Source organism: Pararge aegeria, chromosome 2 (genome assembly GCF_905163445.1).
Source record: "Pararge aegeria chromosome 2, ilParAegt1.1, whole genome shotgun sequence".
In the NCBI taxonomy this organism is placed as follows: Eukaryota; Metazoa; Arthropoda; class Insecta; order Lepidoptera; family Nymphalidae; genus Pararge; species Pararge aegeria.
The window spans coordinates 2,295,854-2,305,595 of NC_053181.1; positions in this window are offsets into that span (position 1 = coordinate 2,295,854).

Here is a 9,742-nt window from a genome sequence, read left to right on the forward strand (position 1 = left end):
CCGGTGTAATAATCCTATTGATAAATAAAATAACAAATATCAACACCATTTTATTTAATACTCGCCATGACATCAAGTACACGAATTAATGTGATCAATACAATGCATATTTATTGCTCAAGCGACATGTTACATGGCTCCGAGTTACAGTCTATGAGATCACACACACATTCCGGAATATCATTCAAAATGGACTATATTATTTAAATTAGCTTCAATAAATTGATATACAAATAACTTATAACTAAAACTCGCACTATTCGCTAGGAATATAACAAGTCTTCTTTTTCGTCTTACAACAGCGGCTATCCAGTTAATGTGCACCCTAATTATTTTTAATTGTTAAAAAAAAAATGTTATTTTAAATCTATGAGTCATTATAAATTCGGTGTACAAGGAAACCCATCGATTGCACTCACCGCTTCGGCGTTACATATATATAGTTATAACACTACAGAAAAATAAAAAGATTCGAATAAGAAGTATTTCATTGGATCGCATGTTTTAGAATATGCATTATTTTATTAAAGCTAACAAGCCGAACCTTGCTACGCACTGTAGCTAAGCACTCACGCGCTATAAACAGCGGGAGATCAATTTTTACAGGTGAACTTAGATGTTACAATTGAAGATTTCCTAATTAGATCAGATTGATCAAAGGAACCGCCGATGTAAGACGATAAAAAAATCCCCGCGTAGAGTTAAATTATTCTGACGTAAAGTAACAAAATCAAAGTCTTATTTTTATAAGGCGAATCGCCTTGGGAGATAAGCGTAATCGTTCGACTTAAGTCTACTATAATAGCTAAGGAGGTAGTGGCAGAAATGTTTAAATATTTTGCTCAAGAAGAAATTAGAAGTGGTGGTGCATGAGATATCATGCACCACATGTGTTATAACTCCCAACTTCTCTCCAACAAATTTGATATCTTAGATAATTATCTGAGATATCAAATTTGTCAATTAACTGCACGTTACTACACTAACAACGTAAACTCAAATGTAACTAGTTGAGTTTACGTTGGGAAAGATAAAATAATAGATAATTATCTAAGATATCAAATTTGTTTAAAAAAAGAACCATTAGTATTTACTCGCGTCTTTTTTTCTCATACATGAAGACTTCCATTTAATTTCCACACAAGTCTGTCCTTGCATTAATAGATAATCCATTTATTTATTTTTTAGTAAAAAATTTAATTTTTCGACGTATGGCAAGATATAGATTTCCGTCTTTATTCGCACGGCGACATCATAGTGCCCTTTTTGTGAACTTTAAGTTACCGGCCGTAAAGAACTGTAAATAAAGTATCATATAAAAGCGAATGCCCATGGTGCCAATACCGTTGTACTAAAGTCACAAGTCCAAAAAAGTGCTATCCTTTTTCATAATAAAACATACTAAAAAGAATGGTACTACTTCAAGACATTGAAGAGTCAAATTAGTTTACTTTAGAGATTTGTTTACAAAAGGATCAGCACCGTTGTTATGTATTTTAAACAAAAAATTTGTCCTGAAAGACACGAATAAAGATATTCCTTATTGATATTCTATTGTTTTTTTATTTTTTTCGGAATATCACAAACAGATGACCTTGCCATTTCGTCGATTCTGAGTGCTTAGTGTAAGACTTTCTACCAATTCGATCGCGTGAAAGTTTACTAAGATTTGTATGGAATCGAAAGTGCGCCGACTAGCGACAATACTGGGAAACAGTCTTGTCATTAGATTGCGCTCCTTAGATTCTACAGAAAACTAAATGTTTCACACGATCGAATAGATTCGAATAGGTAATAGCACATTAGGCTCTCTGTTCAAAGACTTGAAATTTTTGCAATACCACGCCAAATAAAATACATACCCAGAACTCCCACTAGCTCCTCAGCTATGAACAAGGAAACAACAATACCCGGCTCGCGCTGTCGAAATGCACTTGCACTACAAATATACATCCTTACAACATACTCGTATATATTATTATAATATAAATATCTCTTGGCGCAAGGGTCGCTACCCAAAGACTTAAATCGTAAGATACGTCGTCAACCTGACCTGACCTCTATAGAATTCAGATGTCAATCATTATCCGAGAACCTATAATTTATTCAAATATTAATAATATACTACAATATTGTAATGGTGAATGATTAGGGCAGGGTAGAACAGTTTTATATTTCCCCAACGTAAATTTATACATCGGAAAATCCCTTTTGATGTCTTTGGATTGATCTCTTAGCATAGGAACTACCACTAGTTACATATGAGTTTACGTTGGGAAAGATAAAATACTCAGCCACTGCCTGAAATATGTTCTTTTTACGTTAATTAACTAGTTAAGAGAGACTAACTAGTTAATTAGTAAATCAAAAGTAGTAAAAGTAAATCTCTCTTAACTAGTAGACTAACTAACTACTAGTTAAGAAAGATTTACGATATCTTAATATAAGGGCGGCCAATAGGTATCCTTATTATTCTTTCGATTTATCGAATTAAAGAATCAGGTTTCAAGAATAATAAATAAATAAATATACTACGTCAATACACACATCGCCTAGCCCCAAAGTAAGCGTAGCTTGTGTTAAGGGTAATAAGATGACTGATGAATATTTTTATTAATAATAACACCCAGATACTGAAAAACATTCATGTTCATCACACAAACATTTTCCAGTTGTGTGAATCGAACCTACGGCCTTGGACTCAGAAAACTGGGTCGCTGCCCACTGCGCCAATCGGCCGTCGCATCGATGTATCCAATACGATAAATTTTTCTTACGAATATATCGCCAAAAAATATTGATATACCTATAATGGGTGAGTGAAGTCAAGTAATGGCCCACACATTTTCGCCATGCTATAGTAATGCGAAAACCAATCGAATAATTTAAGTCTTTGTTGCTACCAAATTTACGCATTAGCCCTACATGCTAAGTTTAAAAAAGATATAAACCTTAATATCTAATAGATATTCATACATATAATTTGCTTTTCTATTCTGATATTACATGCTTATTTTAAAAGACAAAATCTATTTTACATCCATTACATATTTTCATCCATTAGCTACATCCGCCGTGTTCACAAATATTCATATGATGTCTCTACAGTGGATACAATCGTAGTGTTATACTAAAAATAAAAAATAAATCACAGTAATATTGTAATTAAAAAAACCCTACGAATAGAGAGGGTTAAAACCTCTAGAGGGAATCAGCAAGGAACTCTCTGCGGAGCCTGGTTGTCAAAGATACGAAAATAGTAATTAATTTCTATTGCAATAAAATGTATTAAAAACTGTTAAGAAATATATAAAGCAAGTTCTTAGTAAGTTTAAGTACATATATAGCTATGGTTCACTGATTTGTAATTCGAGATCGCGTTCGGAAATCCCACCGTACACTTATACCCGTATTTCTCGCATCTACAAGCCAATCGGTAGTATCCCTATCCCTACTAATATTATAAATGTCAATGTAAGCTTGTTTATTACGCTTTTACGCAAAAGCTACTAAACCGATACTCATGAAACTTTGTACACATATTCTTGGAAGTGTAAGTAGTAATATAGGATACATTTTATCCCGACATTAAGTTCGGTTCCTTTGGGAGAGGGGATGAAAGTGTTTGACGATTTTACACCATAATTCCGACAAATTATAACAGATTTAAATAATTATTTTTGTACTATAGAGGTTATATGTGTTTAATTTTCCCCAAACTTTGTGTAGATCTGATGAATGTGGTTGGAGATAGAGGACAGAACTCCTCAGCGGACCACAGCAAACCCCTAATTTAAGGCTTAGCGATACTGAATACATAATTTTTTTTTTAAACTACTACCAAATTGAATGCCACACCAAAAACAAAATCAAACGCAGACGAAGTCGCGGGCAACAGCTAGTATCTAATTAAGTATTACAGTCGTGTTTAGATTCAAATAGTTTTATTGATGTAGACCCATTTTGTCCCCTTGAACGGGGAGTGGGATTTGATTATAAATATTAAAGCGTAGTCTCATCGTCTCCGAAAAAGGGGTCAGTAGGATATGAATACAATTATCAAAGATTTCTCATCGACCCCGTTTACTTTTACAGGGGCATTTACTTTAGAGCTGAATTCTATATAATCGTGTCTGCATAACAAAGCTATGAAAATAATTTATAATTTATTTTAAAATGCATATAAACATTAAAACAAAGATTAAAAACAAAAAATGCTTTGTTTGCTTAAATCTGTCCGATATTTTTATATGCATTTTAACAATTCATAAATTTGATATTTCCTCCAAGTGTTGGCAAAAACACTATAATAATTATAAAACTATGAAATAATTAGCGACGATATTCAAAACAAAACCCTATATTCGGATGCACTGTGAGAAGTCGTAGCAATATTTGTGAATACCATTACTTGCAAGAGTGAAATGAGTCTTACACACAATGCTTTAAAGTTCAAACTTGCTCGCATTTCTACAGCGAGGCAAAAGATTTATAGTTTATAGTTTTTCGATATAAGAAAGCAACTCGAAGATTGCGAGTAATGTACAGTTAGCAAAATAATCGAAATAATAATAATTTATTACTCAAAAACTATTTTCTTCATTTGCCTTCACTGAAGACTACTCAAAATTTACTTAACTAATATAAAGGAAAAGTTATGTTTTTATATGTATGAAATGCAATGGATTTTGTTATTTTCTGTGCTTTCCTTTAACTCTTGGCAAAAATTTATAAATAAAAACGGAAATACGAATTTCAGTGCATAAAGAAAATATTTAAAATCGTTCGTTAGCCTCACTAGGTTATCATCGCTTTATATAATACATATAAACACATTGGAGTTCGGTTTGATTTGGAGACTTTAAAATTAATGTTTATATAGTTATGTTTTAATAAACCTAAATAGATGCACTACTGTCTAATTTTTAGTACTTGTCTTATTATATACATAACTTTTCGTTGCTTAACAGTGTAAATTTTGTTTTAAAAATATTATAAACGTACATACCATAAAGAAAATTTATTTAAACATTTAATATTTCCACTTTCATAACATACTTAATGCTACAAAGTTTTTGTTTAAATAATAAGACATGTAAGAAAAAATAAACAAGTAAATATAGTATTCATATCACGAATAGCGCATCACCAGCTTTTTGTCATCATTAAAATTAAGTTAAGGTTTTCGTAAAATTATAAACGAACATCATCACGAAAAATGAGCGCTGAAAATTAACTGCGCAATGGGCTTTTATTGCTTAAGATAGCGGTTTAAGTAGATTATCTTGTGCGGGTTGTTATTATTTTTCTCATTAAATAAACAAGGCTAGTTTCTACAGCAGATTTTGTGACGATATGTTTGAACCGCCCACTGCGTTACAAATACAGCGCTCTTTTTAACTGACGCGACGTATACAAGAGTTTGTGTCATACATTTAAATTAAAGTAAGCAGATAATTTTCCTAGGAGTCCATTTAAAAAAGGGCCAGCAATTTTATGTCTTTGGCTAATAATTAGTCGCGAATTTATTTTAAACATAAATCTTCATCAGTCTCTTCCCCAAGTAACAAGTTAAATAAATTATATCATTTTTTTTACACATATGTCTCATTTTGGGCGTAATAAAACTTGCGTAGATAAAATTTCAATGTAATAAACAGATTCTCTTTATAAATTTATAAAAAAATTATAAACTGTAAAAGTATTAAGTGACTAAATGACGTAAAAATACGTTTTATCTTTAATCTTTTCTGAGTTTCCCAAACGTTGCCTATTACTTTGCGGAAATCCATGATATATCATGAAAATTAAGCCTAATTTGCTATACTCCGCGAAAAGCAGGAGAATCTGTATGGTGTTATTTATAATTTCTTCAATCCTTATACTCCACACCAAACAGATCTTCGGCAATGTACCCTCTACGCACGTTTCGCTCCGAAACCGGAGCATCCTCATGAGATGTTGACTTTACAATGAATAAGTCAAATTAAGTCTTAAACGATTATTTGAAGATCTGTTTTAGATACCTATTCAAATTTAAAACTCTATTGTGTGCCATTCTTTCAACAGTGTAAATTTGTAGTTGGATCTACTTTTAGACGAAGGCCAAAAATTCCTAACGTTCATAAGCCACCAAACAATTTTACAATTAAGAAAATTTCCGATTGTATCCACATTAAGCCTGTATTGTAAATTTTCCCTTTGTTACAGTTAGTTATTTCACAATAAATTATTCAAGAAAAAAACATGCACTTCTTATTGCATACAACATAATGTTTTAATATAAACTTTTTTTTATTATAACTATGAAGTCTTTGGATCCACCCTATTAAGTTATGGATTTGTGAACTGCTGAACTCATTGACATTTACTCGTGATTTAGTTTAGTTTTGTTATACCAAAATTATTTCATTATTCTACATAAGTGCAGCACTTTAGGTGAGCGTCTTAGCCGTAAAGTTTTCACTAGAATATAATATGTATTTAAGTAATAACTATTCAAAAACATAGAAATCATATTTGTTATCGTTAAAAATTGATTTAAATTAGAAGGATAAATTTAAATTTTTTTTTAAACTATATATACCTACTTAAATAAACATAAATCGAATTAAACTTAAAGATTATTCATAAATATTGGTAATTAATAAAATCTAACATTCGCTTGACAAAATAATATATTTTAATAGTGATGATTGAAAATGATTGACACAATGCTAGCAATACTAAATAATATGATGCGGCAAAGATAATTGGATCTTTTTATATGCAAAGCGACCGGTAACACGATACGTTTAATTTAGGGGTTTAAATAGAGTTCATTTGTAACTTACTTAGCTAAAATATGATACCAATTATGAAAATTTCTCCTCGAACGGTTATTTCCGAGTTTTTGAAAATTAAATATTTTTCCTAATATACTTTAGTAATATTACAAACGCAAAAGTGTGCTTGTTTGTCTAACCATCACGCCCTAACTAAGCAACCTATCCAATTGGATTTTTGGCATAGTTAAAGGACTCAGAGTAACGTAGTAACACATTTTGTATGTAATGAACACATCAAAAGGGCCATCTATGTGCATATTTGAATAAAGGAATTAAGGAAACTTCGATTTTTAGGCTACTTTTATCTCAGGGAAACAAACGGTTCCCACGGAATCTGTATATAAGCCATAATAAACGCGGATAGCTAGAAGTTAGATAACGAAATAATAATTTAAATCCTAAACTTGAGCTTGAAAATACTTGTACTGTTTTAGTTGGAGCTAAATCTGAGCAGAGCTATTAAGCATTGTAGTTAGCAATAAGGCTGAGTTTGCGGCCATTTGCCATATTGTTAAATAATGAAGTTGTACTAATTTATTTCAAGATCTTGTATTAATTAAAATGTAACTGAAAAAAACTATGTTTAGGTAAATAAATTTAAGTTTCCCAAAAATTTTTTTGCAATTTTCTTTCATCTGAATTAATTGCAAATGACTCTACCTCAACCTCTGGCAAGAATGTATTGTTTTACCGGTCGCCCTGTATTTTAACATTCTAAAAACCATTATCTGTGGTTTATTATAACAAACAACGTTAGTACTTTCCCTTTAAACTTAATCGTTGCTCCGAACAAGCGGCGTTTTGCAATGTTTTACATACATTTCTTTACACAATGTAAATTAAAACACTGGTAGAGAAAAATGAATGTAAATAAACCGGGGAAATTCTCTTTGAGATTTAGAGTTAAGAGATCGACACCAATGCAATCGGTGTCTAAACATTCGAATATGTATCTTATTACAACCAGTGACGTATGAATTTACATTGCATTAAGAAAAAAATGCTCGCTCGCCGTTTTCGAGTATGGAAATACTCGAACATCAGAGTAAAATGGATTATTGGATTGCACTACCTTAAAGCTCAAATTTGCCTACAATTCTTCAGCTCGGGCTGTTGACAGAACGTCTGTAAATCAAAAAATCAGAGGTATGGATTTGAGACACTAAAACGAGCAGCATTAGGTCCATTTTACTATGACGGTACAGAGTTTAATATCCGAATACGACTCTTCGATTGCAAGTGATCTAATCATGTATTAAGGCTGCTGGCCGGCCTGAGCTCCGAGCGGCCATAAGTTTTGGATTATGTCAGTTTTGGAATGTTTTATATGTAATATCCAGAAATCACAGTCCAAGAAACGCTGGAGTGGTAATTGCCCCACGTCTGTCTGTATTCCAAATTTTTTCTAACATGTATAAAGCTTATTTTCAATACTATTTAGTGGTGTTTTGAAAAAAAAAAAAAAAAAATAAAGTTAGTTTAAAAAAAAAAGAAGATTTATTTTATTGTATTTTTTTTATAATTTTTTAATATTTTTTAAACCTACGTTAAACTAAAAAATTTACTTTATCAGACAGGTACAATTTTTTTTTTAAACAATGGAGTGTCCAAAATTCATGACTGAATTGGATTTAAATTAAGCATTATATTGTATGTACAGTTGATTATTATAAAAAAAACAACAGAAAGTGAGGATAAATAATCGTCAGAAAGATTATGCAATTTTTTTCAAGTTTATATTAGGGACTACGCACACAGGCCGCTCGCTTTGTTTCCGTCACAGATCACTGTGGATGCCTAGACTGGTTACAACTGCCTCCGTAGACTAGGAAAAAAGGCCGTGCAATTTACTGGTTCCATTGAAAATAGGAACGTCACCGTAGCCTGAAGTAGAAATTTGGATGAATAACGCCGCACTCGGTTCACGAATACTCGCGATTCAGAAAATCGATGTATTAGACATCATGACAATATTACCAATAAGCCTTACTGGTTGAAGGATTTTTTTACAAGTTAGCCCTTAACTGTAATCTCACCAGGCGGAAAGTAATGATGCCGTCTAAGATGGAAGCAGGCTAACCTATGCGTATAATAACAGTTATACAACGTGTAAATGAAAGCCGAAATAATACTTCACAGGCTTCAGAGGCACATTACTTACTGTCTCTGAGACTTATTCATGAAACCGAAATGCTGTTCAAGTTAATCAATGTCATAGTTTTAGATCACAGGAAAATTTAAAACCAAGTGACTTCATCAAGTCACTAATCTATTGTAAAGGTTCGCGTCGCGTAGCGTAGGTATTATGCGCGCGTCGGTCTTTTATCTTCAATAGGGTTGTCATAAGTAAACACTTAAATGTTGTGAACTAGTTTGTATGGAACAATAAATATTTTTATTTTTATTTAATATTTCTATATTGTAAAAAGAGATTGCTGTTGCGTGGTAATTTTACACGGAGATATATTATAATCAATGCAAATGTGCATGATACTATATCTTTCAAATCACCCCAAATGACGAAACTACACTTTCTACAACGCTTTCTCACGGCATAAAAAATAATATTACAGTCGCGCAGTCTTCGAACCTAATAGGCTACATTTCAGTTTAATCAACGATGCAATAGTAGTGTCTTTATGAAAAGAATATTATGTGTTATGTTCAGTCCAGCGGTACTTGCAAGGAGAATATTAAAAAGAAAAAAACAAAACGAAGGAAGGTTTCTTTCTAAGGGGAATAAAATTCAATTCAACCTCAACATATTAAAGTTATCTGGGTCAGTAACATGCAAAATCAAAGTGGCGATAGTTAGTTTGGTAGTAAGTTATTAAGCCAAAAATGAAAAATTTAGTTTTGATCGCAACTACAAAGCAAAATATATTATTTAAATCATGACTCAAGTTAAAAAGCAT